At 40.8% G+C, this 22,744-nt stretch overlaps 1 pseudogene; it reads left to right on the top strand.

The window, feature by feature from the left end:
- Positions 1-1,657: 1,657 nt before the first annotated feature.
- The window catches only part of LOC147366203 (DDB1- and CUL4-associated factor 13-like), a 39,536-nt pseudogene continuing 18,449 nt past the window's right edge, over positions 1,658-22,744 (top strand).

The raw sequence follows: 22,744 nt of genomic DNA, 5'->3' as shown, positions 1-22,744 counted from the left end.
GACTTGCCTCCACTGGGAAGGGACTTAGCCAGGTGCAGGCTGGTTTGCTTGGAGGAGTGACTTTGCAGGCGATTCTAACTGGCATTATCCGTTAAATTCTCGATTTACTTATGCGAGAAAGAAGAGTACATGGCCGCAAAAATAAGAATGAATTCTTGGCCTGATTTTCTTTTCACTACAGTTTGTCACCTTCTCAAAAGTTCTTAAGTTTAAGCAGTTTTGAATTCAATCTAGAATTACAAGGATCCCTTCATTCCACAGAAAACGTTGCTCTACATTTAAAACGATGGTGAAAACCTAGTGGGCTAAGGTATTTAGAGAAACCAGGGCTAGAATCCTCAGGATGCCTTTTAAGCTAGTGACCCGTCTTTAAGGCAGGGAGAAAGTCACACTTAGAAAAGGAAAACGGACAGGCAGTTGGCAGGATCTGCTAAACCTTTGTTCCTAAAGACCCTCTTTAAAGGGTCTTGGATCTACAACCCTCAAAAAGAGCGGGGAGGAGAGATCGGAGTTGGTCCGCGAAGTCCAAAGTTCCCTTACTCCTGCAGGCGGAGGCCTTGTGTTGCCTCAAGATTTTCCAAGCTCCTGGGTCGAGCAGTTACACCGCCTCCTCTGGTACCCTTTGCAGAAACTGCAAAAGCACCTTTCCCCAGGGAGGACGATGGATACTCTGAGCACCTCGCTCAGCTAACAAGATTTAACTGCTCTTTTCTTCCTTCTAGAGACTTCGGGCCTCTCTCTCCGCGTCCTGTCCCGCAGCGCGTGTTCAAGATGGGTTCTCAAGCCCGCGCGCCCAGACGGCTACGCCCCCGGCCCACCCAGAAGATGCTCCCCCAGCCCCTCTGTGCCTTTGGGGACCTGGCCAGGCCTTAAGGCTGGGGCTCCGCGGAGCCTCCGTGATCAAGGAACCGAGTCCCCAGAGACTGGCGGGTCCAGGCTCCTAAGGCTCAGGAAGCTAGGCAAGAGGAGGTGCCACAGCTGAAAGGCGTTGGCAGTGTCTTTGGAAAGAAATGGGCCAGGGAAGGGGTCGCGGCGCGGGTGGCGGGGGAGGGGGGGGGGCACCGGCATCTTCCGCCCGCCTCTAGGCAAACTTGCTTTCCTCTCCAACCCCTTCAGAATCTCAGAGCCGCGCGTGTACCCATTTCCTTATAAATAGCCGGGAGGAATCAAACCCCGAAGGTTCGGCTCTGCACTCTCTTTTTAGTTGTGTCCGTTTTCATTGAAATCTTACCTTCAATGGGGCCGGAGAAGGAGGGATTCGGGGAACTAAGAGAGGAAGAACAGAGGTCAGTCGCGGGAAAGAGCGATCGCCGAGGCCTCCTAGGAGTCCCGGGACCTAATCCTTCCAGACCACCACCCCACCCCCTCCCGGTTTTGCCGCCAGCCCGCTGGGTGGGCAGCTCCTCCCTCCGCGCTCTGCACTCGGCGGCTGGGAGCGTGGATCCAGGGTCGCGTCTGGGCCCCGCGCCGCAGAAACTGGCCCCGCACCTCGCCTCTGTCCGTGGAGTCTAACGCGGAGCCGGTTGGTGCGGAACCGGAGGTCCTGGGGGGCGGGGCTGCGTCCCCTGGGAAACCTCGGTCTCCGCGACCGGACCCCCGACTCCTCTCCTCCCGCTCCGCAGGCCCAGTGAGGCCGGGCGCAGAAGACAAAAGAAAGATGCGCGGGAGAGGAACGTCGTGGAGCAAGGCGCCAGACTGCGCAGACACTTGCAAAGAGCCTCGAAATACCAAAGCGTTTGTGGAAAGTGAGTGGAAGAAAATGCAACAGTCATAATCCCAACCGAGGCCGAGCTTTTTGATATCTGTTCCCTGCGACGTAGGCGCGCGGACACTGGGTCAACTTTGTTTAGGAGATCCTGTCCGAGGCGGCCAGGGCGGCCCGGGCTGCCTCCCTCCCCAAGGCCGAATCTGGCGCTGGCGCGGAGACATACCTTCTAACCCAACCCTGCCCACGTCCCAGGCTCCAAAGTGAACACGGTACCCTGCAGCCAGTACTCGAGACCGGAAGTTCAACACTCCCCCGGGAATTCGACAAGTCCTGGGGGAACAGGGATCGGGATCTGCTGGGGTTTAGGGCGTGGAGAGGGAAGCGTGCGCAGATCTGAGTGCTCAACTGGCTGGGGCCAGGGGCAGTGGTGGTATGGAGCGGGCTGGATTTTTGCTGCGGTGTCCTGGGGTTCGGATGAAAGCCGAGTGGTTGGGTGTCTCCTGCCAGAGAAAGGCAGGGAGGAACGGGATAGCAATGAAGGGTCTGGGAAGCAACTTGGAATACCTGCCCCTGAAAGTTCTGGGGTTCTGTCTGGCAAGGACATGATCAGCGCCAGTCTTTCTCTATGGTCTTCAACCGATACTTCAGAGTGCGGAAGCCTGGGACGGATTGTGGGGGCGCCACAGTTTATGTGTAAGATGCAGGCTGTCAATCATTCATCCCCTTTGGGCCTGGGAAACCACCCCGCACCCCCCGCACCCCACCCCCGCCACCGCCCCTGCGTGCTGCTGAGCTCAAGGGCCGAGAACACATCTCTGCCACAGGTAGGATTCTTAACACCACTGGAGAAAACGGAGATTGGAGCAAGTATACTCTATGAAGACTCTCTTCTCCCGGTTACTTGTCTTTCCCTCCCTTCTACTCTGGTGAAGGGACAAGGGGATTCGCAAGATTCGTTGCAAGCCTTAACGTTACTTCCTTTGGTATTTCTCTTAATCTTCCTTCACTTCAACAATCAACATTTTCTGAGTGCTTTTGTTGTGCCATGCACTGTGACGGTCGCGGGAGAAAAAAAATGAACAAAACAACTAGAGAAGTAGGACATTCAAATGCGTAAGAAATGGCCCCTGCCCTTGGAGTCCTCAGACCCTAGTGGGGAAACATGGCATCTGAGTCCCAAGGTAAAACCTCCACTGGCCGCACAAAACACTGAGTGTTGCAAGCCTGCTTTCCAGAGGCTTTTTCAGATGCTGGAAAACTCACTGTCCTGATAGGGAACAGGAGCAGATGCCTTTGATTAATATGGGAATAAAAAGAAGCAATGGTGGCAGTACTTTGCTTCATTGCAGTTGTTTAGAGATTTATTGACATTTAGATAAGCTTCAGTCTGTGGCATCTCCAAAATTCATGTCCCCATTAGTTATTACCAAATGAGCAAATCGTTTTTTTTCTTTTAACCGGTTTTTAAAAGAAAATAAATAAATAAATAACAGGGTGGGGGGAGGTTGGGAGAAATCTTTTTTTAATAAGATTAGAGTCGTTATTTTCCTTGCCTCTGTGGGTCCCTGAGCTACAGAAACTTGTCTCTCCACTCCCGAGTTCACCAGGCTGTGTTCTGAACATAAAACAATTCTGTAATTTCCTTCAAGAACAAAAGTTTTCAAAGAAATGACCTGCACGGTATCCCCCTCAATAAAGCAGAATTGACTTAATGGTCTGTTAATTACTCTATCCTCCCAGGGGGAGGGAAGCTTCCAAAAGGATTGCTACAAACCCTCTGTTGATTGAAGCTGTGGTCTGCCCCCAAATGTACAGCTGGGGCTGGGCCATTAAAAACCCAGACAAAACAAAATCCCCGATAAATAATCCTACCTAGAACACAAAGATTCAGCATACAATAGTTGAATCTTCGATAGATCCTCAGAAAAACCCAGAGTGAGCTCTTTTGGGGCTTCCGGGGTAATCTTTTAATTTGAGGCCAAATGTTCTTGGACAAAAGTTAAAAAAAGCATGGTTGGCCCTTCCGTCATCTCATCCTCCTGTGTCGAATTCCTTTCTCTTTTATTTGAGACTCTGACTGATAAAAGATTTCTTTTATCCAATCTTCTTTTGTACTAATTACAGTTTGTTTCATCATTTATTTTTGTTTGGTTATTTTTTTCCAATTTTTTGTCTATTAGTGATTTAAAGAAGAAGACAAATTTGATTGTTCTAGTAAAAAAAGGACATAGTAGAGAGTCAAAATGTAAGGGACAGATTTGGGTTATTATTCTCTGTGACTTTTTCACATCTGTAAGGTGACAACTGCAACATGCAGTTAAATATATTTCTAAAATAAAAAAGTTTTAAAATCCTATTTAAGCTGAAGCAGCATTGAGCAGTCATCCAGTTAAATTGGCATCAGAAAGCAGGAAAATTCAATTTTTAAAAGCATTTCTTTACGGAAGAAGATATGCATGTTGTACACTAATTGAGAAAATATTCATTTTAATTTGGTGTACATTTAACGTTTGTGGACCATTGAAATAGAACACTGCCGAAAGATGAAAGGTAGCATCTAGAGAGAGGGGTCATGAAAATGATCAAGATGTGGAGATGATCTGTTTTGAAAATTAGTTCTTTGCCTGAACTAGGCAATAACAGAAAGAGTGTGTCAAGCCACACAGTTTCCCACATTTACCATCTCTTTTTGAGGTAGTGATGGTATCTCAAAAACACGTAGGTCATTCTTAAGCGATTACTATTACTCAAGAGTCATGTGTTGATAGAACTCAACCTCTTCTTTCCTTGCCATGGTTGACTGGTCCCTGCGTGGTGCAGGAGCTAATCATGGCGAGGAAGGGTAGCTCAAAGACTTTAAATTGTGCCCATAATCGTGTTTCATATCAAATGGTGACAAACACATACTTGTCTCTGCTTTTGAAAACTGAAAAAAAATCTAGTGAATCAAAAAGAGACCCATCATTTAAAGTCAGCCCGACCCCCAACTGATGCTGAACTTTTGATTTTGTGTCCTGTTGACTGTTCACCCCAGTTATGTGAGAAATAGATTCTACATACAGAGTGACAGACAGTGTGGCCTGTGGGCTCAAATAGTGTTGTTCCTTTCAATAAAACCCGTACAAAAGGCTATCTTTGCCTTTCTCATCAATGATGTCCTTACAATCCTGACTGCTCCGCAATACTACATAGCTAATAGACAAAAATGAAAAACAGGAAGCCATTCCTCTTGCTAAATAATCCATGGAGAATACTAAAACAAGAGGAGGCAATTTGTTTCCAATTTTTACTAGCTTATATTATGAATAAATAAGACTGCAAGGTTGAATAAAGTAGTTTTAGAAATTATACTGACTAACCACGTGCTGCAGAGATGGCTTAGGTCCTATTTTTCCCCTTTGCAGAACTTAATGTGCTCAGGTATTAATGCCCCTCCCCAAAGGACATTTTGATTTGGAAATTTTTTTTTTTTCATTTTTTTACCCTTAAAAAATGAAGCATTTCCACCACTTGTAGAGTACTGTTTTCCAGGCTCTTGAGACACTGGATCTCTGTGGAACCACAGAGTATATTGACTACAATCAGTAACTTTTCATCATTTTTGATCAGGGCAAATTTTTAAATAGAAACTACTGAGAAACATGCAGTAACATTAGATCTCAGTTAAATAAATACAAGGGAGGTATAACTTGAGGGAAACTACTAACAGTAAAAAAAAAAAAAACTTCTTGGAATATATTTAAAATGGAAAGAATTTATCTTTTTTGGGAAACAACGGTTTTATTTAAACCCCAGCAAATGTGGTACTTGTCCTTGGGTGGTGGAAGAAGAGGGCAGAAGAGGCAGGAAGGGAAATACTACTTTTCTAAATGTGGGTCCCATGAACTCTACTATGTAGACCCTGAACCTCATCTAAGTGGATGGTGAGCAGTGACAGGCTTTTCTTACAGTTCTGTACTTGACCATAATAGATTCTTTTCTTCTTCTATAATTTATTTCCTTTGTGATTTTATGTGAAGCTTGCTCATCTAAAATATATACAGTTATGGTATAAAAGAATCTTCTGGAGTTGAAACTAGAATCAGGTTCACTGAAACATTTGATATTTATCTACATTTTAAGCTTGAAAGAAAGAAATGGGAAATAGAATCTACGAAGCAGGAATAAAACAGATTAAGTGGAGCAGGTAAGGCAAGAAACATGGTGGCCACTTTTTAAAAAAGGTAAAACATTTTTGCTGGTGACATGACATCAAAGGTTACTGTTAATAGTTTGTGCCTCACCTATATATGCTTTAGGTGAAGATACTTCTTAGAAAAAAAGGACCGTGTTTGCTGACTTCCGAGAGATGAAAGATTATAGCTGAATTCTTCTCTTTCTCCTCTGCCTTCCACCTCAATTTTCTTTTCTTCCTCTATCCTTCTCTCTGGAGTCTCTGTCATCTCCTCATCTCTGGCTCTCTATCTTCTTCCACCTCTCTGCTTCCAGTCTTTACTTTATTTTCCATTCCAGCTCGTCCCTCCGCTCTAGTTGTCCACTACTTTGGCCACTTCGTTGCTTTAGGGGAGCCTGGGGTTGACATTCCCTTAGCCTTCTCACTCAGTCCTTGCACACGCAGCCTGCCTGCTCCTTCAACCAGTTTCTGTTATTCTGAGCAGGTCTGTTAATACCTTCACTCTCAGCCTGTGTTATGTTACAGGAAAAAAAAAAAAGTGGGTGGGGGGAGCTACAGGGACGTGTATCCCAGAACTAAAGATGTTTGAAAGCACTTTAAATTCCAAAAAGCAGCAGCATCATGAGAATGCCTTTCCAGGTGATAGAAGTATGCATGTCCTAGCTAGCTTATGTTAACTTAGGGGAAATGTTTATATTAATAATTATAGAAAACAGAAAGTTCTTAAAATGTGCCAGTCACGGTTTTAAATACTCAACAAATATTAACTCATTTAATTCCCACTGAAAGCCTATGCAGGTGGTGCTATTACTAGTCCCATGTTTGCAAATGCACAAACTGAGATGCAGAAAGGTATATAACTTTCCTGGTATGTCCTAGGTCAGTGGTATCCCCAGACCTACAGGATAAGTTCCCTGGGCCAGCAGCAGCAGCAGCATCCAGAACCTTGTTAGAAACACAAATTCTGAGATTTTATCTTGCTTGCCAACAAATAAGATAGGCTATCACAGTTTTGTGGACGCTGGCAGAGGACGCAACACTCCTGGGTCAGAAACAAGGAACTTTATTTCTCACTGTGCGGAAAGTATCATGAACATCATGTTCACATTGATTCCCCTGGTTCTTTAATCCCCACAAGAACATTGCAGAGGTAGCCAAGTTTGTCAGTGTCTCAGATCACAAGATACAGAGAAAGAAATGCAAGAGATCTGTGAAAAGTTTCTGCCAACAGAGGGCTGAGACCAGTACATTCTTCAAGCAATTGGCCCTTTGTCATCATTTTTCAGGACAAGGCCACTGTCTACTCCCCTTCTTCTTCTTCCCATGGACATGATACTCATCTTGAATATTTATGAAGTACCGAATTCTTTTATAATAAGCAATGCTTCTTTGTTTGTGTACCCATTTTTAATTTATGTGTGAACTGTGTTATAGTCCTTCTTCTATTACTTTTTTCCCCCCTCAGCATTAGGTTTTAAGATCCAATTTATTTGGCTGTAAGTTAATCTTGTTCCACTCCTTTTTTATTGAATTATATTTGACATATAATATTGTATGTAAGTTCAAGGTGTACCATGTATTCTCCTGATGTGTTTATATTGCTCTATGATTGCCACTGTAGAAATAGTTAAACCTCTGTCTTGTCACATAATTATCAGTTCTTCCAACATTGGGAACAATTAAGATCTAGTCATTTAGCAAGTTTAAGGTTTCAGATACTGTTTTGTTGTCTGCAGTTACTGTGCTGTGTATTACGTCTCCAGGATTTATTTATCTGCTGGTTGCATGTGTATAATGTCCTCCAGTTTCAATTCTGCTGAGTATTCCATACTGTGTGTCCATCACATTTCATTCTTCATGTCCCTTGGGATGAAACTTAGCTTCCCTGTAGCACCCTTCACATGTGATAACACTGCTGTGAAAATCTTTACTTATTTGTCTCCTCTTGAATCTCTTCAAGAAGTTTTCATATATATATAGATAGATAGATAGATAGACAGACAGATAGATTACATATCTTGGAAATTATATACACACATATATATAGAATACTGGGCTTCCCTGGTGGCTTAGCTGGAAAAGAATCTGCCTGCAATGCAGGAGACCTGAGTTCAATCCCTGGGTTGGGGAAGATCCTGGGTTGGGGAAGATCCCTGGGTTGGGAAGATCCCCTGGAGAAGGGAAAGGCTAACCACTCCAGTATTCTGGCCTGGAGAATTCCATGGACTGTATAGTTCATGGGGTCGCAAAGAGTCGGACACGACTGAGCGACTTTCACTCACTCACTCATATAGAATATTGATCACAAATCTTGGAGATTGTATATATTAATTAATTGATTATATATAATATGTTATATATATAATCAATATTCTTTGCTCACTTTTCTATCAGGTTATCTGTTTTTCAAGGGTTCCTTGTACAGTTTAGATATTGAAAGTTTTAGATATAACAACTGTTTTCACCTAATATTTTAATTTTGTGTTTTTGTTTCTTTTCTATGGAGGGTGCCCAATTTTCCCAGAATTGTCTGTTACACAGTCTGTCTTTTACCTTTTGCTTTGTGGTGGTGTCTTTATGCTGTATCAAGTTCCTATATTTTCACTGGTCTTTTTTTGAACTTTCTACTCAGTGTCATCGGTATATTGGTCTGTTTCTTTGTCACTACCAGTAAATTGTTATTGCTGTGACTTAGTATTATGTCTTAGTAAAATAAATCCAAGGACAATAAATTTTTCACAAAAGGGTCATATTTGCCTCCAAACTGAGTACATTCTAGGCCAATGAGAATAATGATTTTTAAAATGCAGTGCTGATATTACCAGACTTCTATCACTGTTTTTTTAGGTGGTAGAGTGTTGGAGGGAAAAGAGATATGTGTATATGCAGGTCTCTTAGAGTTATCATAATATTTTCATTTTTTCACTCTACTTCCTCAACCTCAAAACTGATAATCATGGACAGAAATTCTCAAGTTTTATGACTCTCTAGTGCCCCACTGATCTGGGCTGAGAAGCAAGTTTCTTTCTGATTATAAAATGTAGAGATAGTGTCCATTGTTATATTCCATTACCTCATATATTCTACATCATCATGTACCTACTATTCAGCGTCTTCTACAGAAGAGAGTAGAAATTCTTCTTAAGGAGGGACTTCCTGCTCATCCTGAAAAAAACATTTTGCAGATGGATTCAAATCTGAATAGAAGCCTTTCAAGTTTACTCAGGCTCTTTCAAACCTCCAAGCCTGGACGCATTCTAATCCCTTTGCCTGGAACACTTGGTCCCACCCTATCCCCACTTGCCTGCCTATTCACAGCCAGTCTTCACTTCCCAGCTTCCCCGGCAGCCTGGATCAGTGGTACTTACCCTCCCAAGTGCTCTCATAGCCCAGTGTACAGCCCCTTCACAGCACTCCTGACCTGGAACCACTTGCTTGTCCTTTTCTTTTACAAGAATATTAACTCTATAGGGCAGGACTGTGATGGTCCTGCTCACCCAGCATAGTGTCTGGAATATAATTGGTGCATAAAGGACATTTTTCTGAACTAATGAATGAGAAATGTTGTAGAGGAGATAGATCTAAGCTTTGAATGCATCATTTTATTAGATGGTCTTTAGTTTCCCTTCCATCTATGAGATTTCACAAAGATATGCTACAAAAGCACAAAGTCTGATTCAGATTTTAAAGTCTGGATATGTTATTACTGTTTTGAAAACCTGTAGCTCCACTGGAGTAGGGGCTTTTATGACTTTGTTTCTAGGCACTTTTTGTAGTGGAAATTAACTTTATAATTTAATCAGATAAAATGAAGAGAATAGAGTTGCTTTATTACCCTGATGCTCCATTTTTGTGTGTTGTATGTATAGTAGCTGCCATTTAATGAATAGCATGATGGCTATTTCATAGATGTCTTGGTAATCTGGCAAGAGTGTCATAGTGCCCCTCTACAGGTGAGGAGAGAAAGGTTTAGGTTAAGTAACTTGAAAAGGATGCCCAGTCAATAAATGGTACAGCTGCATGTTGAACACTCTGCTGTGTTACTCTAAAAGTTAGTGCTCCTAAGAGCTGTCATACATCTTTATGAATATCCTTGTGACCTGTTTCTTACCTTCTCCCTTTCCTTCTTGGTGGCCATTCCCTATTGAAGGTAACCTACATAAGACGGCTCCTGTCCAACCCTCCCTAACAGTTTTCACCTCTGTAACAAGGTCTTGTTTGGGGTCATCAGGGGTTTTAGAAATTTTTTCTCTAGTCATTCACTCATTCAATGAAACTTGCCTGGCTCTGGGCATGGTACTAGGTTCTGAGGGTGCTGTAGAGAATAAGAAATGTGCTATCAGCACTCAGAAATCTTATAGCTCAGTGGGGAAACTAATCAAGCAAATGGTGAAGCAGTGTCCTAATACTATGCTAGAGGATACAACCACCATCCCCATGGACATTTAACCCTGTGTAGGGGTATGTCAAGTTGAACTGTTAGGGGAGGAGGTTTGGCAACAGGCAACAGCGTTTCCAGAAGCCAAAGAACAGAGGGGATGTGAGAGACATTTCAGTGCAGCTGGAGAGTAGGATTCCTTTGTGAGAGCGGAGTTAGAATGGAGCAAAGCAGGATCTGATACTGCAGAGGCAAAAGTGAGTCAGTTGCCAAGAGGCTCTGCAACTGATTCACTTGTTTTTAATGCATATTAACTAAGTTCCTAAATAATCCATAGATTGTACATATAGCACTTATCAAGCACCATGCACAGTTCTACCTGCTTTATATCTACTATATAGATATATGTATAGATATATATGTATATATATAGATATATATATATGCAGCAAACCTATGAGATAAATATTATTATTATTCTAGTTATAAGGATGAGAAACCCAAGACCCAGAGTGTTTGGGTAACTTTTCCAAAGTCACACAGCTGTTAAATGACAAGGTTGGACTCAAACTCAGGTAACCTATCTCCAGTGCCTATGTTTTTAACATTAGAATAAACTGCTTCCGGGAATAAAGTGATGCACATGACCACTTGGCTCTCGTCCTCATTTTAGGGAGAAGACAGAAAATAAGCAGGCAAACAACATAAAAATTAAGGAGATAGAGATAAGAGGTCTGAAGAAACCCAAACAGCAGAGTAGCTTGAGTTTGATTTAGGTAATTAAATTTAGCTAGGGAGCCAGGGAGAGCTCTACCAAGGGGTGGCAAGGAGCTGTGACCTCAAGCATCAACTGAGGTCAGAGAAATCCAGGTAGTGGGAATAGCATATATGGGTTGGAGGGAGGGTGGAGATGTGGGAGAGTTAATGTTATTTTTCAGCTTCATGAAGCTACTGCATCCAACTGATTGTTGTGAAGTCCTTTTGTAGATACCATTAACATTTACAGCCAGTTGACTTTAAGTAGAGGAGATGACTCTCCATGATAGGTGGGCCTTGTTTAATCAGGTGAAGGCTTTAAGAGCAAAATCTAAGGTTTCTAAGAGAAAGCATTCTGCGTTGGGACTGTAACATAGAAATCCTTCCTGAGTTTCCAGCCTGGCCTAATGATCTCAGACATAGCAGCCCCAGCAATCACATGAGCCACTTCCTAAAGTGAAGGAACTCTGTCTCCCTGTATATTGTTCAGTCTCTGAGTCATGTCTGACTCTGCAACCCCATGAACTGCAGTCTCCCTATATGTGTATATGTAAATGTATGTTATACAGTATACAATATAGTATTTGTATATATATGCTATACAATATATATACAATGTATATATTTTAGAAATAATAATTCTTTAATTCATAGGGTTATTGAAGTTTTTATATATATATATATATATTTTTTTTTTTTTTTTTTTCTGGAGAACCCTGACTGACTGATACCTAATGATCAGTGAAGACTCAACCCCTGCCCTCACAGAGTTTCCTTATAGAAAGACTACATAATTAAGAATTTAATTCCAAGAACAGAGACTGTCTCTTTATGCTTCTCTATACTTCCTTAAGTGCTATGATCAGGGCCATAGAGCCATTCCCTGGCTGAGGGAGTAATATCTGGAGTCAGGATATGCCAGTGCCAGTTCTACCATGCCAGCTGCATGACCTGAGTTCAGGTCTTCTGAGCCTATTTCTTTCTCTATGAAATGAGAATGTTGGATTAAATGATCTTAGTGTTCTTTCCTTTATTAATTATCTGTGATTCTTTGAGAGCAAATAGGAATATGTGGATGATAACTGATCTACTGATGGGAGCAGCAACCTTCAGAAATATGATCCTAGATGATGGTTGTTGTTCATGGCAACCCGTGAGACATTTTTAAGATCCTCAAACCTCCTCACTCCTGGCATCAGCTGATTCACAGTCAGCTAGGGTCTGTGGGATATGGACGGAGAACATCTGGGCCAGTGAATTTTCAGTGCTTAAGTCAGAACAATTTTTAGCTTCTCCTTAAAATGAATGTTAGAAGGAGGAAAATCAGGATTTTTTTTTTCTTTTATAAGATGAAAATTTTCCTTTTCTCTGTACTTGTTTATAGAGGCTTTCTCCAATGTTTCATTATTATAAATCAGCTTGAATAAATAATTGGGTGTATACAAGTCTGTACCTAGGGTTTTTTTCTTATCTACTTAGAATTACATTTCTTTGATAGCAAAGAGGAACATCTTTTAATGAAATAAAAATTTGGGGGGAAAGGTGTATGGGCTGTCCCTTAAGTTCTTTCCAAGATTATAGAGATATTGCAGTAAGCAATGTTGACATGATTCCTGGATCTTCCAATTTTTATAATCTTGATGTTATGATTATCAGAAAATAAAATTACCTTTAATGAGAAGTGTTAATTTATGCTTTTTATAGAATTATGTATTGAAAACAATGTTCTACTAATTTTTGTGAATGCTTTGTGTAGCCGTTGGTACATTTTTTCTTAAAAGTGTATTTTCTAGCTTGAATTTTCCTTTTAATTTTGATTCCTTTTGTTGTTGTTTTTTTCTTTTTCTCATTTCTGTCCTTTAAAATTTTTTTCATATAATTAATTTCTTTTGGTTACTTTTCTTACAGCATAGAGGATTTACAACTACATATAATTATAACCATGAATTCATTTATTTCTGATTGATTTTATGCTTTGGCAAGGCCTCTGCATCCAGAAGTTGATAAGCATGGATCTTTTATGCTAGTAATCATATTTGTTGTCATTCAGTTGCTCAGTTATATACAACTCTGTGTGACCCCGTGGACTACAGCATGGCAGGCTTTCCTTTCCTTCACCACCTCCTAGAGTCTGCTCAAACTCATGTCCATTGAGTCAGTGATGCATCGAACTATCTCATCTTCTGTTATCCCCTTCTCCTCCTGCCTTCAATCATTCCCAACATCAGGGTCTTTTCCAATGAGTCAGCTCTTTGCATCAGATGGCCAAAGTATTGGAGCTTCCAGCTTCAACATCAATCCTTCCAATGAATATTCAGGACTGATTTCCTTTAGGATTGACTAGTTTGATCTCTTTCTGTCCAATCATATAATGCGACTCAATAACAATAACTAGTGTTTACAAAAAGCCAAACTTACATTTTAAACATTATTATATTTAATCCTAAAACATTCTCTTTAGGTAGCTGCAATAATTGTCCCCATTTTACAAATGAACAGCAATTTATGGATGAGGATTAGAAAAGCAAATAATCTCACCTCAATTTAAACAGCTTCCACTCAAACGTGAACTATAGTGTCTCCACCTGGGAATTATTTCAGAGGATGGTGCTGGATGAGAACCAAAATTGATTTTATTCCTGCCATGACTAACCACATTTGCCCCAATGATTTACTGGTTCTCCCTTCCCTCCCCCATTTTTGAGGATTTTTCCAAACAGTTATATGTAGTAAGGACTTTCCGCATATAGCCAGGGCTTCTCGTTTTTAGTAAGTACATTATCTATACTCCTTCTGTTTTATTTTGATTTGTTTTGTTTTGCTTTGATTTGGAGGGAAAAGTTTTAAACTTTTTTTTTTTAATAAAAATATCCTACTTGTTTCCTTTTTAACTTCCTTTCTTAGAGACCGTCAATGAAACTTCTGGGTATAAAGCTACCTTCAGACTTAACTACTTTAGAAAGAAAACTATTACATATAATTATTTTAGGTAAATTTTGTTGGTTCTGTTTTTCAGGGATTTTTGGACTAAAGATACTGTTGGATTCTTGAATTTCAATTTCCCTATTCCCAACTCAATTTAGAAATATCTGGAAAATTACTTGTATAGTGGAAGATGTTTTGCCAAGTATTCCAAGCAGAGTAATGACCCACTCTAATTTCTACTCTTTCCTAAGGAAGATTTGGTGAACTTGAGGCAGCTTTATGCAGATGAATAGTGTAAAGGACCCAACTGTGTCCTCCAAGCTCAAGCCCCCACCTCTTTCTAGGTCCATTAATCTTCAACCAAAACAAAATTACTGCCATGGAAGAGAAGGAAATAAGTTCATGACAGACTTGAAAAGAGGAAGCTGAGGATGTATTTCCCTTGGAAAAATATAAGGATGTTTCCAAAACTAATAGGAAGAAATAATTTGGCTGCCCCAAAAGAACCTCTGTAACATCTATTTGGTTTTTCTGGCACCACAGCTAGGAAAAGGAGTATGTTTTCATGCATCTGTATAGCATGCTTTTGCTGTCAGTTTGTCCTTTCTGAAAGTCAGAAGACTGGATTTTTAGTAAGTAATTGGTTGAACCTCAATGACAGGGGGGCCTTTGCTTGGGCAGCCACCTCTCACCCATCTAGTGCACAATCAACTTTGGCCCTAATTCCATACAAATCTACATACAATTTAACACTAGACTTGGTTAAAACAAGAACAACACGTCTCTTAAATCTTTCCTCTAAAAAGATCGCTTGCTGCAGAAATTCAAGGAAGTGAAGACATTAAATATCAGTTTCTTGTTTTAAAAGTGCTTTACATATATCACCACCAACCAGCTTGTAAATTTTAGTCAATCCTCAAACCAGCCTTTTAAAGGAGCTGAAAAATGTCCCCATACCCTCAAAGGACACACCTGTTATCTGAAACAGTTTTTAACCAGCTTGTTAAGCAGCTTTGACAGATCAAAGACTCCAGACAATGGACACAAACTTTAACAATAGTATAGCCTTGAGCAAAGGTTCTGTCAAACCAGGCTTGTGCCCATGGCATTATGGCCGGCAATTGAAAATAAATTTTACTTGAATAAGTACCTCAGCCGATCAGAGGCACGGCGGCTGCTGAAACAAAAGCAGTTGAGGATAAGTTATTGACTCCACTGACAGCCTGAATGAACTTCATTATGCCAGCCCACTCCTGGTAAAATGTGTCAGGTTTTAAACTGAATTAGGTGGCAGGTGCATGAACAATTTTCCTACCCCCCTTGAGACAGCAGACAGCCAGTCATCACCTGATTCTACAGACAAATGTTTAGATTTGTTTTTCATATTGCACGGCCATAAGTGAAAGCACATTTAAATCTTTTTTCCTTCTCCTCCATCACCGCTGGGTTATGTTCCCATGAGCAGGCATACCCACGCTTTGGTGTAATGGGATTCGTAAAGGCCTGGACTGCCACCCCCATCACTCCCCTCCCTCCAAGGCACAGATTTCAGGGGTGATCCAAATTCTTCGCTTGAGGTTATTGGATTTTAGCTTCAGAACAGAAGCTCCTCTTCTGTTCTAGGAGATTAAAACACAACGACACACATCCAAAATCTCTTCCATCTAAGAACTTCGAAAGGACAGAACCATGGACATTCTGATAGGTTTTAACCAGAATGATTAAGCTATACATTGGCTTTTCAGTTGGGAGCTAGGATCCAGAACTCAGATATTTTAATCTATAAATAGTATATCCTACCAGCAAACCTTGTAACCCCTGCTGGGATCTCTGAGTTAAAGCAGAGTCAATAAGAACTGGCATTTTTCTACTGTATGTGTCTATCTATCTGTCTTTCTATCTGTGTTTGTATATTTGGCTCTAAAATATTTTGTTTTACGATCTTCCCTCGCCTATAAGGATAAATGCAAGATCAGCTAAACTTCAGATACTTTGATTCCAGCTCTCATTACTTAATCATGAGACACAGGACTATAAAGACTCCTAAAAATGAAAATCCAGACTCCTAACCATAGAGGGAGAGGGTTGGCATATGCCTTTGGCTGTGTGCCTTATTAAAGTTAATGAGCAAGAAAGACTCTCTTTTCCTAAGTATCTCAAAGAACTGAAATCTTTTCTCTTAGCGAAGCACCATTTTCTTTGGAATGTTTCCATTACTCATTATGAATAACTATACTTTTTTTGGACATACATCTTGAATTTTGAAGCAGAACACCTTTTGGAAACTGTCAGCACTCTCTCCTCTCAAAAAACACAGGAATAAAGATTTTTTTTTTTAATCTCAAGTAAAATGTCAAAGACATATCAATCCAGTCACTGTCATTCTTGTAGTGATGTCTATGCACAAGCTGGTTCAAGTCTCCAAAGAAACTTTGCTCAGTTCTGGGCTATATTTATTCCACAAAATTTTTGCTGGATTTAGTGGTTTAATGTTTGCATTTTAATAGAAAGATCAATTCAAACTTTTTTCACCTTTAGGAAAGCATCAATGTTCTACAATTTATGTGTGTACCAATCTGGGCGAGACATACTATTCAGGAAGACAAAATTGGATTTCCTTTAGAGCTACTGAAAGGCTACCCTGAATTAACACAGTGAGGAGGTCTACAATGACTCTCACTTGCTGGAGCCCTTCCTCCCCCAACCACGGCAGATGGTGTTTCATAGTTGGTCACAAATGGCTGTCAGCGAGTGTTTGTCTGCCTGCCAGTAACCTGTGGTTCAGGGACTCCCCGGGAGAGTGTACCAGCTCTGACTCTGCTGATAACAGCATCTGAGAAAATGATCCGTCCTTTCTTGTCAGGCACAAAATTAGCCATCTCACTTTTTAACTGTAGACAAGGGGGACATGAAAGAAAAAGGACGGTGCCAGCCCAGCTGATGTTTCCTCTGTTCTCGTTCTAGGGACCCAAAGCAGACAATCCAAAAGCAGACTATGGGACAATGGTGTTGTCACCAAATACATGATGTTGGAGTAACCCCAGTTCTGGTACCAGCATTTCCTGCAGCGATGTGCTGGAGCTCTCCCCAGGGCTAGCTCTGATCTTTAGAGCAACAGATATTTCCTTACCCCAGGGCATCCGTCAGACTTCCTGCTGCAGTGACCTTGAGTGGCTTGAGCCCAGATGAAGGGGGAGGAAGAACAGAGAGTGGTAAAGGGTCTGAGCAGCTGTCCTTCCTACTCTGGGCACCACCACCAGCTGGAAGGCAGGGTGCCCACCCTACTGCCTTTGAGGATGCAAACAACCCTGAAGTACAAGAGGCAGCCACTAATGAACCAAAGCAGAAGATAGCTAGGGAGGTTGAAAAAGCAAGAAAGTGAGAGAAAGGAGAGAAGAAACAAGAAGGGAAGTAGCCCCAAATTGGGAAGAGACTAATACTTGTTGAGAATCTATTACGGGCAGGCATAGACTGGTGCTGCTGATGCATCACACGAGTAATCCTCCCAGCAGTTTCATAGATCGAGTACCAGCATCCCTCTTCTGGGCTTCCCTCATAGCTTAGTTGGTAAATCATCTGCTTGCAATGCAGGAGATCCGGGTTCGATTCCTGGGTTGAGAAGAGACCCTGGAGAAGGAAATGGCAACCCATTCCAGTATTCTTGCCCAGAGAATCCCATGGATAGAGGAGCCTGGCAGGCTACAGTCCATGGGATCACAAGAGTCAGACACGACTTAGCAACTAAACCACAACCACCATCCTTATTCTAGAGATGAGGAACATAAATAACATCTCTGCACCATGAAACTAGAAAGTGACAAAACCAACCTTCCAACCCTGGCCAAAGCACTCAAGCTTAACTGGTTAGACTCAAGGACTAGGTTCCTGACTTTGAGCCTGGCTTTGTTACCTACAGGCTATGTAAACTTGGCAACTTAACCCATCAGTGCCTCAGTTTCCCCGTTTGTAAGATGGAGCTCTTAATAATGTCATCGAGTCATTGTAGAGAATGAAATATATTCATATACAAGAACTCTCATTAGTACTTAGATGGTTGAAAACACTTTACTGTTTGTTTTTATTCTTTACTGCTTCTGTGTTTTTCAGTATTTATTTTAATCACTATCTCCTTTTTGGTAACTAACCCTTTCAAAATCCTTAATGTAGCAAAAAGAAAAATTTTTTTCCAATGATCTTACATGTCTAGTTATTGCTACTGTCTTGTTTGCTTTTTTAAGCAGATGAATCTAAATTCTAAGACTGTACTGCCAATTTTGTGTATACATGTGTAAGAAACAGCAGCTTTTGTATCGGAAAGCCATTGAATCCTATTTATGTCATTTTTAGCTGGGCAGGTTACCTGTTATCCTGGGCAGGTTACCAAACACACCCATCTGTATAATAAAAAGTACTTACCAACTTCTAGAACCACAGTTATGACTAAATGAGAAAGGTATATAGAGTGTCTAGCACATAAGAGGCATTCTGTAATCATAGTTGTTATTATTTTACTAAATAACTAAGCACTGGTTTATATTGTGTAGCTCCACATGTCAACTCAAATGTGGGTCATGGATATTATACCAGAATGTCTGGGATGTATCCTTAGATTGATGAAGCAGTCCTAAATGTAGCTCTTTTTCCTTCTGTGACATTTCTCACATTGAATCCCTCCGAAGCACTATTCTGGGTAATGACCACCACCTGCTGTAACCGTTTTGTCTGGCAAAGGAATTTCTTTACCATAGACTGTGCTCCCGTGGCTCTGAGTGAGGTGATGCTTGGACCTCAGGGAGAGCAGAGTGGGCTCCCTTTCAAAGGCTCCATCAGGTGAGGTCAGCACGGTGATGAAAGGAAACATCCTTCAACCCCCAGAATCTCTCCGGGAGAAATGAAGGGAATCTCCTGCCAATTGTTAATGATAATGGTCTTATAATTTCAACACCACATTTTACCCAGGAGGATCCCAAATGCTTTACAGGTCTGCAAATAGCTTTACCCACTCTGTCTGTAGGCATTAGGTAGAGTGAGCTTGGAACACAGCCACTGTGGGGAGCATTACCTTCCTATTTTTTAAAATGTGTAAAAATACATATGCATATATTAATATATGTGTGTGTGTATGCGTGTGTGCATGTCCAGTCGCTCCAGTCGTGTCTGACTCTTTGCAACCCCATGGATTGTAGCCTGCCAGGTTTTGCTGTCCATGGAATTAACCCAGGCGAAAATACTGGAGTGGGTTGCCATTCCTCCTCCAGTGGATCTTCCTGACCCAAGGATCGAATCTGTATTTCCTGCACCTCCTGCATTGCAGGTTGATTCTTTACCACTGAGTCACCTGGGAAGCCCCTGTATATGAGTATATTTATATGTAAATATCTCTATTTATGTATATGAGTAACTACAAAACATAGATATGTAAATACTTTACTTATGTGTCTTACTTAGTAGTTAAAATAGGAGTAAGAACAAGAGAGAAGAGGAAGATTTGTGCTTTATGCTATTTTTTTATTAAAAACTTATTTTACCACTTCTTGAAGTATGGAGCTCCCACATGAGCATAGGCTTATGTTTGTAGGTCATTAGTTCCTTAAGAGAAGGGCTTAAGGGATAAGAATCCTTAAAGTACTCACCAAAAAGAACAGAAGGCAACTCTCAATTATGAAGCATATTAAGGAGAAATTTCTGGGAGACTTATAAAAATACTCTTCAAATGCAGCTTTAACATGCTGCATGTGTCTTTTTCAAACCATCTATGACTAGGTAACAACCTATCCCAAATATGGTGGCTTAAAATAACAGCCATTTCATTAAATCCCATGATTTGTGTATCAAGCATTTGAGCAGAACATGGTTGAGCACTTCTGTTCCACATGGCATTGACTGAGGGCGTTTCAGTGGCATTTAGCAGGTGGCAGGGGCTTCCCTGGTGGCTTAGATGGTAAAAAATCTGCCTGGAGTGCAGGTGACCCAGGTTTGATCCCTGGATCGAGAAGATCCCCTGGAGAAGGGAATGGCTACCCACTCCAGTATTCTCGCCTGGAAAATTCCATGGGCATAGGAGCCTGGCTGGCTACAATCCAGGCTTGTAGCAAAGAGTCCAACAGGACTGAGTGAGTAACACACTATTGGGCTAGTCTGGAGGGGTAAAGAGTAGTTTACTCTCATACTTAGCGTCTTGGTCAGAAAAGATAGGAGACTGGGCTCAGTTTGGTCACTTGTTATGGAGTGTCAGGACCTTGTCATGTAGTTTCTCTAGCAGAGTATTAGAACGTTCCTAGAGGCTCAGAGAGCCAAGAGGAGCCAAAACCAAGTGTTCCAAGAAAGAAAAATTAAGGTTGTCAGTCTCATAAGATCTGAGCCCACAACTGCCACTTCCACCGTGCTTTGTTGGTCAAAGCAGTGATGACCCCCTTAGATACAAGGGAATAAGGCCAAGGCCTCAGCTCTCAACGGGAGGAATGTCAAAGACTTTGTGTTCTTTTTTATTTTTAATTGGCCACACTCGAATAAAAGCAGTTTGAAGTAGAAATTAATTAAGATAGATCTTTATACTTTGTTTTGACCTTCTAGGAAAGCATTCTGTTAAACAGTTTAGTACTTCAACAGTTGTACAATGCGAAGTTCAGTGTAATTACCACAAAAGCTGGGAGCATAGATTCTCAAGGGTTTTTCTAGGAATCTGTTAGCTAAAGCCAACTACTGCAAGTAGTATGTCCTCTAGAGACTTTGTTCAATCTAAATGTCAGCATAAAAAGACAAGAAAACAATGGGCTAAAATTTTCCCTCAGAGAAAAGGAGAGATACTTCCAAAACAAGAGAGGAAGGGGGAAATTTTGCCATTGGATTTCTCTTCATTCCAAGGACTGACTTGTCCCTAAATACATGGCTTTCAGGACCCAATGGCAGTAACAGCAAAGATGGACGACTAACAGAAGGGTAATTCCCAATAGTGGGAGGTCATTAAATCAAGTTGTTAGCACAGTGTTTGTGTTTCTGTGTATGTATATTTTGTCTTATGTATTCTTTCTTCCTCTCACAGTATTTTCTTATTATCCCAAACTTGCCTAAGCATCTCACCATTCCATTTCTTTCTAACTTTCTAGGCCATTGCTTTACGTTAGACCCTACAAATAAATACTTTAAATTTCTTTCTGGAGCCTTAGACCTATTATCTTACTGACTTTCTGCCATTCCCAACTCAATAATCTCCAGCCTAGAATAATCCCCATCATATACCTCCATATTGTGAATTACAAATAAGGGATCATTGAGATGATCTTACATTTGAAGAAATGGAATTTACATTCTTTAATGTGGCTTTGTCAATTACCCATGGCTTACTGCTTGCAATTTACAATATTGCTACCTCATCACTTGAGTTGTTTAAATTTCTGTTCTCCAACCTCTGTGTCTCTTGGGTTCATCTGCTTGGTAGACACTTGTCTACTCTCAAGAGTCTGAAAAATGTAGTTCAAGTGTTTCACCTAAAGAAGGCAGAATTCACAATGACTGTAAAGGCAAGTGATTTTATGCAGGTCCATATGACTAATGTCCAGGACGGTCCACCTGTTGTTTGTCCAACAACATGTATTCTTCTACATTCAGTCTTCTAAACAGTAAAAGGAGAAATTATACACTCCATTTAACATAGCACTGCTATCCCTCAAAAGTGAGGACACCAACACATTCGTTCCAAAAAGGCCAGATTCAATCTTATTATTTGCTGACTCTTTCCAGTATTTCTGGGTGAGGTTTGTTGTTGTTTAGTCGTCAAGTCATGTCCAACTCTTTTTGCAACCTCATGAACTGTAGCCCATCAGGCTTATCTGTCCATGGGATTTCCCAGGCAAGATTACTGGAGCAGGTTACCATTTCCTTCTCCATGGGATCTTCCTTACCCAGGGATAAAACCTGTGTCTCCTGCATTGGCAGGTAGATTCTTTACCACTGAGCTACCAAAGGAAACCCTTGAGTGAGGTCTATTCTTCCTCTGTTAGTCACAATCTCACCTTGACTTTCTATAACTTTAAACACTAGATTAAACATTGCCAACACCTGTTTATAAAATTTGAAAAAATCTAAGACATTTATCATTTGTAAAATGCATCATTATCAATACTGTTCCACTTAAAAGAAAAAAAAAAAAAAACCACTGTCATTAAACCAAAATATGCCATTAGCTGTTAGGTGCCATCCAGTTTCTGAGATGTCAAGTATGCAAAAATGTACATACACACATTTCATGGATGTTAACATATGAAGAAACAAAATAAAGTTAAAAAGTGAAAGAAAGGAAAAATTAATGAATTTATGTACATACTAATGACTATATATGTATACAGATATATATATTCACAGCATGAAAAAAGTGTTGGATACCACAGTCCTCATTTTGATAAAATATCAAAGATGATGGTTGGTGTCTGTAACTTTCTTCTTCAACTTCTTCAACTGCTCAGTCTATGATTTTTTTTTCCCTCATTTAAACATAATTCTAAATTCAGTGGTAAACTTACTCTTCTAAGTTGCTATAAAAGTTGCCAAGCAGTAACTTAATTTCCAGACTTTTCTTGCAGACTAGTAACGTCCATTCATGGATCTTCATGAGGCTGAAGAACATACTTTGTACAGTGCTCTGTTTTAACTCCTGTGGCTCCTTGTGGGTATATATTATTTTAGTCATGAATCTTGTTATTTCGTATACTTGTTTCTACTTACTGGCGTGATGTCCTCCTGCCATAATTCTAGAACACAAATGTTTTACCCAAGCCATGGGATTGAGGCCTTGTTATGGATTAAG

Source organism: Bos grunniens, chromosome 9 (genome assembly GCF_055505025.1).
Source record: "Bos grunniens cultivar Pamir isolate PY7600 chromosome 9, Bosgru_T2T1.0, whole genome shotgun sequence".
NCBI lineage: Eukaryota > Metazoa > Chordata > Mammalia > Artiodactyla > Bovidae > Bos > Bos grunniens.
Note: the sequence above shows the minus strand (reverse complement) of the source record. Positions and strands in the feature narration are given on the sequence as shown.